This window comes from Ochotona princeps, chromosome 11 (genome assembly GCF_030435755.1).
Source record: "Ochotona princeps isolate mOchPri1 chromosome 11, mOchPri1.hap1, whole genome shotgun sequence".
NCBI classification, from domain to species: domain Eukaryota; kingdom Metazoa; phylum Chordata; class Mammalia; order Lagomorpha; family Ochotonidae; genus Ochotona; species Ochotona princeps.
The window spans coordinates 44,022,514-44,028,746 of NC_080842.1; positions in this window are offsets into that span (position 1 = coordinate 44,022,514).

Sequence of the window (6,233 nt, forward strand, 5' to 3'; positions counted from 1 at the left end):
AATCCAATCGCAATTCCGCAGGAGGGATGGTGTGGTCATGTGTGCTGTGGAAGCCAGGAGGTGGAGAACAGGTTGTCTTGGTGAGGAACAAGGCCAGCCTGTGTCCAGTTGACATGTTTTCCAAGGAAGGCTGGCTTGCAGTCTTCTCTCAAAATGTACTTTTGGGAAGATTTTTAAAAATTAAATTCTAGTTTTGTGCTGTCAATTTGATGCTTGTTTTTCATTTCTGAAAATAAGCAGAAAAACCTGTTTGAGATTAGCCTCCTCAGGATAGATGTCGCCTAGCAGAAATTGATCATGTTTTTTTCCTCTGCCTATTCAAATAATTGGATATTGTAACAGTTCAGAATGTGACTTCCATTGGGGAGATTTTTCTAAAGTGCCAACAAAAAGCATGTTGTTTTCATGAAAGGAGGATTTAAAAATCTGCAAGTAGCTCTTTCTGTGGTTCTAGGAAAATTCTTTTTCTAACTCAACACTTAGGGTGTGATAACAAATGAGCCCCTTTCCCGTGTCACCTCCTGTCACGGGCTCTGTGCTGGTTCCCTGGGGCAAGTGATGATGCTCAGAATCACCAACTGTGAGCTTGACCTTTGCCCCTCACATCGGAGTTGGCTACCTCAGGGCCCTGTCTGAGGTTCCTGGGCAGGAGGGGTGGTGGATGGGAAGGGAATTCGAGACTATTTACAGAAGTGTTATTATCCTGCCTAGCACTATTCTTACTGTTTGTTAATTGGTGATTTCTCAGTTTTCAATCAACGAGTTTGTCAGTTTTATGAGTGCTTTCAAGAATCCACTATTACTTTCATTGACTTTTACTGTTTTCCAATATTAGAACTTAGATAATTTATTTTAAACCCTGTTTGTTTTAGTACAAGCATTTAAATGTAACACTTACCTCCAAATAGTGCCTTTGTTTTATTATCCAAATGTTGATATGCTGTGTTTTCACTTACATTTCATTAAAATATTTAAAACTTGTTTCTTGTGAGTTCTTTGATGCTTGGGTTATTTGGGTCTGCCTGCTTTGCTTGATTTCTAAATATTTGGTGATTTCCCAGATAGCTTTCTGATACTGATTTCCAGTTTAATACTGTTTTTTTTTTTTTTAAAGATTTATTATTATTGGAAAGCCGCATATACAGAGAGGAGGAGAGACAGAGAGGAAGATCTTCCGTCCGATGATTCATTCCCCAAGTGAGCCACAACGGGCTGATGTGCGCCGATCCGAAGCCGGGAACCTGGAACCTCTTCCAGGTCTCCCACGCGGGTGCAGGGTCCCAAAGCCTTGGGCCATCCTCGACTGCTTTCCCAGGCCACAAGCAGGGAGCTGGATGGGAAGTGGAGCTGCCGGGATTAGAACCGGTGCCCATATGGGATCCCGGGGCGTTCAAGGCGAGGACTTTAGCCACTAGGCCACGCCGCCGGGCCCAATACTATTTTGGATGTAGGACATATTCTGTATCTTGACAATTCTTTTCCATTTACCTAGAACTGTTTTGTGGCCCAGCATTTGACCCACTCAATTTCCAATATTCTGAGGCCAGTGTTGTGACCTAGTTGGTTGAGCTACCATCTCCAGCATCCCATATGGTTGCTGGTTTGTGTCCTGGCTGCACTTCCGATCCAACTCGCTGCTAATGGACTGAGAAAGCAACTGAAAATGGCCAAGGGTCTGGGTCCCTGCCCCCTCATGCCAGAACTGAATGAAGCTCTAGACTCCTGGACCCAGGTCCGTGGTTTGGCCTGGCCCAGCTCTGGCCATTGTGGCCATTTGGCGACTGAATCATTAGGGTAATCCAGGTGGAAGCCAGGAACCAAAAGCTTTGTCTCACCCATTCAGGCCATCTGCTGCTGCTTTTCCCAGGCCATTAGCAGGGAGCTGGATGGGAACTGGTGCTCATATGGGACACTGGCATCAAAGACATCAACTTAAGCCACTGCACCACAATGCTGGCCTCACACTTACAATTCTTATTGTGGAGATAGGTATTTCATAATTGATTATGTAACATTTCATTATTGTGATTATAAACTATGAGGATATGTCACTGACCACTCTGCTTACTGATCTCAATGTTCGGAAGACTAACTATGAAATATTTAATAATTTAGGACTAAGAACCAAAATCCCTCACATTATGTTGAAATAGGAATATAAAGAATCAGTCTCATGCAAATGAGCATCTATTCTTAGAGGTAGTTTAAACAAGATTATAAAGATTTAGAGGCAGCTGACAAAGCAAGACAGAGAACCCGATTAAAAGGAGTTTACCAAGTAGATAATCCAACATGGTTCAGTTCTTTCAGTCAAGGTTACTGCAGGTCCCAGGAAAAGAAACCTAGTGGCATATAGACTGGGTCAAGCTTACCACACTTCGGAGACTCATCAAAACATAGCACTCTCACACTTTTAAATTGGAAAAAATCTTAGTATGTGCATTTTACATGTGCAGACAGAATCCCCATTGTCTTCAGTTACAACAAAGCTATATTCTCCCCCTGAATTTCCTCCTCCCGCTGCAAGCCTTCCAGTCCAGTTCCAGAAAAGGCAGGACTCTTGTGTGTGCCTCGTCAGCTGGCTGTCACCGTGTACGGTGGTCATGTCTGCTACCTGTCTCCCTCCTCTGCCTGGTTCCTGAGGAAAGGGCTTGTGTGTGCTGCCAGGCCTTAGAGCAGTGCCGAGCGCCCTCTGGGTGCTCAGCAATGAATGAATAAGCACTTGCATGAATGCTATGACTTGTTGAAGAATTATTATTTTGCATTATCAAGGATGTGCAAGTGAAACGTGGTTTCATGTAATACATGGAGATGAATAATTTGGTCATTTGTAATGACTTGGCATATTTACATAAGTTAATTACTTACTAGCCACAAGTCCCATTGCAACATATTGGGTATTGGGAGCATAGGCCAAGTATTTCAAAGCTGCGGTTCAGGTGCTGTCCAAGGACGTGGAGGGAAGGGAAAGGGGAGCTGATGTATTGTTTCCTGGGTGTCCTGTATACTCACAGCCTACAATAGGCTGAAATCTTGTTCATTTTTCCTCACACAAACCTGGTGAGTGATGTATTTACATTTTAAGAATATGGAACTTAAGGCTCAGAAAGGTTAAATAATTTTCTCAAGACTACACGTCTAATACCCCTTATCTCCAGAATCAAAAACACTCAGTTCATCATGAATTGTAGTTTGTGAAGGGAAAAGTTGCATGAAAGAAATGTGAGCACTAGGAAAGAAAGGAACATCTGAGATAAAACTAATGAGTTACTGAAAAGATGGAATGAATTGTGTGTGTGTGTGTGTGTGAGAGAGAGAGAGAGAGAGAGAGAGTCATTGGGGAAAAGTTATTTTATGATGTCCACTTGCAGAGTTTTACGATGTCACCTGGAGGTTAAGTTGCCAGAAAGATTTACTAGACTTGTGGCTTTAAGTAGTGCACTTAATTGATTAAAATTAGTTTTAAAAGTTCTTAAATAGCAGGCAGATTATGAGAAAGTGAACATCCCATGTTTGCATACACGAGCATGTTCCCAATCTTGTGTGAGGTTGGATTAAGAAATGATTACTCTGGCTAACTCCGGTACTTTGAAAAGAAGGTAAAGGGGCCCAGCATGGTGGCTCAGTGGTTAAATCCTTGCCTTGTACATGCTGGGATCCTGTATGGGTGCCAGTTTGCCAGAATCCAGCTCCAGCCGAGTTCGGAACTCGGTGCGTGGATGAGGCGTGAAGAGGAATGAAATGGAGCACTACGATTTCATGGTCATAATGGACAATGCGAGAAAACTGTCTGCTTTATCTATACAGAAGCAGTCAAACTCTGGCTCAGACTTTTTAATGTCATGGTCAAGTGGGTGTTTCCAAGGATAATTCTGCCGTTTGTTTCACCTAAAAACTCTAGAAGTTCCTGCTACAATTCTTATTCTACAACTCAATCTTGTATCACAAACAAAAGGAGAACCTAAAGATTAAGGAAAGAATGAAATCCTAAATACAGGTCCCATGATTTTAGCATAAGGTCAATGGGGACAGCCAAGACAGTATGAATAATGAAAGACCCTTTTGCAAGACATTGTTATCCACATTAACCTCCAAGCTCACACTGAGTAAAAGAGCCAACTCCACAGTAACAAACAATGCCTGAATGGATTAGAATTCTTCTGCAGGGTGGTCCAGTGTCTTTGCAAAGGAAGGTGGAGCTGCATTCAGGTGGTTGTAGGGACATCTGCTGGGCCCTGCCATACAGCAGGAAGTTCCTTGTGGCCCTGCCTGCAATGAAACAATACTCTTCACACCTTCGTGTCCCCCCACTTCCACTACACGGACCCCTGCACCAGTTCGTGTCCTGGCTGCTCCCGGAGCTGAATGGGAAGTGAGCCGGGCCTGGCACTATAGCTTAATGACTAAATCCGCACCTTGCATCCACTGGGATCCCATGTGGGTGTCAATTTGTGTCCTGGATACTCCACTTCCCATTCAGCTCCCTCACTGTGGCCTGGGAAAGCAGTGGAGAATGGCCCAAAACCTTGGGACCCTGCACCCATGTGGGAGACCCGGAAGAAACTTCTGATTGCTGGCTTCAGATCGGCTCAGCTCCAGTCATTATGGCCACTTGGGGAGTGAACCAGAGGATGGAAGCTCTTCCTCTCTGTCTCTCCTTCTCTGTAAGTCTACCTTTCCAATTAAGTAAATAAATAAATATCTATTTTTAAAAAGTCAAGCATTTAGGTAAAGATCGATTTCACAATAGTTAATTTCATTGCTATAGATTTGTCAGCCTTCATTTTTTCCAGGTTTATTTAGTTTTTTGAAATACAATTATTTTTTTGGAGACAGGTTTGTGGTACTGCCAGGGGCTTATTTTTCCAAAGGAGATTATGTAGCTTGTCTTAGGACATAATAAAATGGACTGGACACAATAACAAGTTAGCTGCACAAGTGGCTATATAACTAGTTCTCTTAGAAAGTTGTCACAGAGATGGATTTATCAAATCATATATGTTAGCTATTTCAAGGGTGTGTGCAAGGCGGCATCGCATTTGAAAAATGATATGTAAGGAAGTGTAGAGTGATCAGTGGGTGGAAGGAAGGGAATAAATTAAGACAATCAGAGGTGAGCACAGATTTTTTTTTGAGTTATATTGGCAGTAGAAATTAGGTTCACAAAAATGTTCATTCATTCCAACAACCTGGTTTCTAAGAAAACTATAAATAACCCTGCAAACATACTGACTGAAGAATAGAAAAATTAATTTTGAAATTGTTTAGAGGAAATAATCTAATAGGGAAGTCAATAGACATGTTATAGAATAATAGAATGTGACAAATACGCAATATTTAAAAGGTTGCTTTCAACAGATATTTAATAATGTAAAAATTATCATTATATGTTAAATATAAATCAGAATGATTTTATTTAAAAAGGTAAGATGTTGGGTATCAGATTTATTTGTCCTAAGATGGCAAAACCATACAATCATGTTTTAATTTTATTTTTGCCTTTCTATGATATCAAAATTTTATGATGTATGTGTTATGATTAAAAACAGAAGATTTTATTTAAAGTTTTGGAACCCAAGAGCCAGATTTCTTAAGATACTCAGTACTCCTCTAATTTTCTTGTAATATCTGATCTTTTGAGAGCTTACATTTAATCCAGGCAATAACTGTTACCTGTGTTGTTGATAACAATACTGCAAATACCAGAGAAAGAGTCACCCATTTTGAGATTTGATAGATTTTGTGAAAAGCAATTTTGATGAAAAGAGATAGCAGCTATTTCATGCCATTCTGATAATTCAACCATAAACAATATTTTTGTGAGTACGTAGATGGTCAACTGTTGTATAAAAGAAGTTCTTAGGGACGCTAACTTTTGCTTTTTAGAGTACCATCTAGACACTAACCAGCATATTGTAATGGCTTCTGCACATCTGAAGAATGAGTTAAATGAAAAACTTCATCCTATTTTATTTTTGATCAAATATGGTTAAAATATGTCATTTCCCATAAGATAGACAATTGAAAGATCAGTGAATAATAAAGTGCATGCTGCCTATATTTTTTGATAGGTTTTGAAAATTTAGTCATGCTTTGTGAAAGCATAAGCAGTGTTTTCTGATTACAACCCTGGATATAATTAGCAGGTTTGCTTTCAGTTTTCTTAAGAGGTATAACTTAGAGAAACCCCCCCCCCCCGCCTTTTATTAATCTCTAACTCTCATGCATATTAA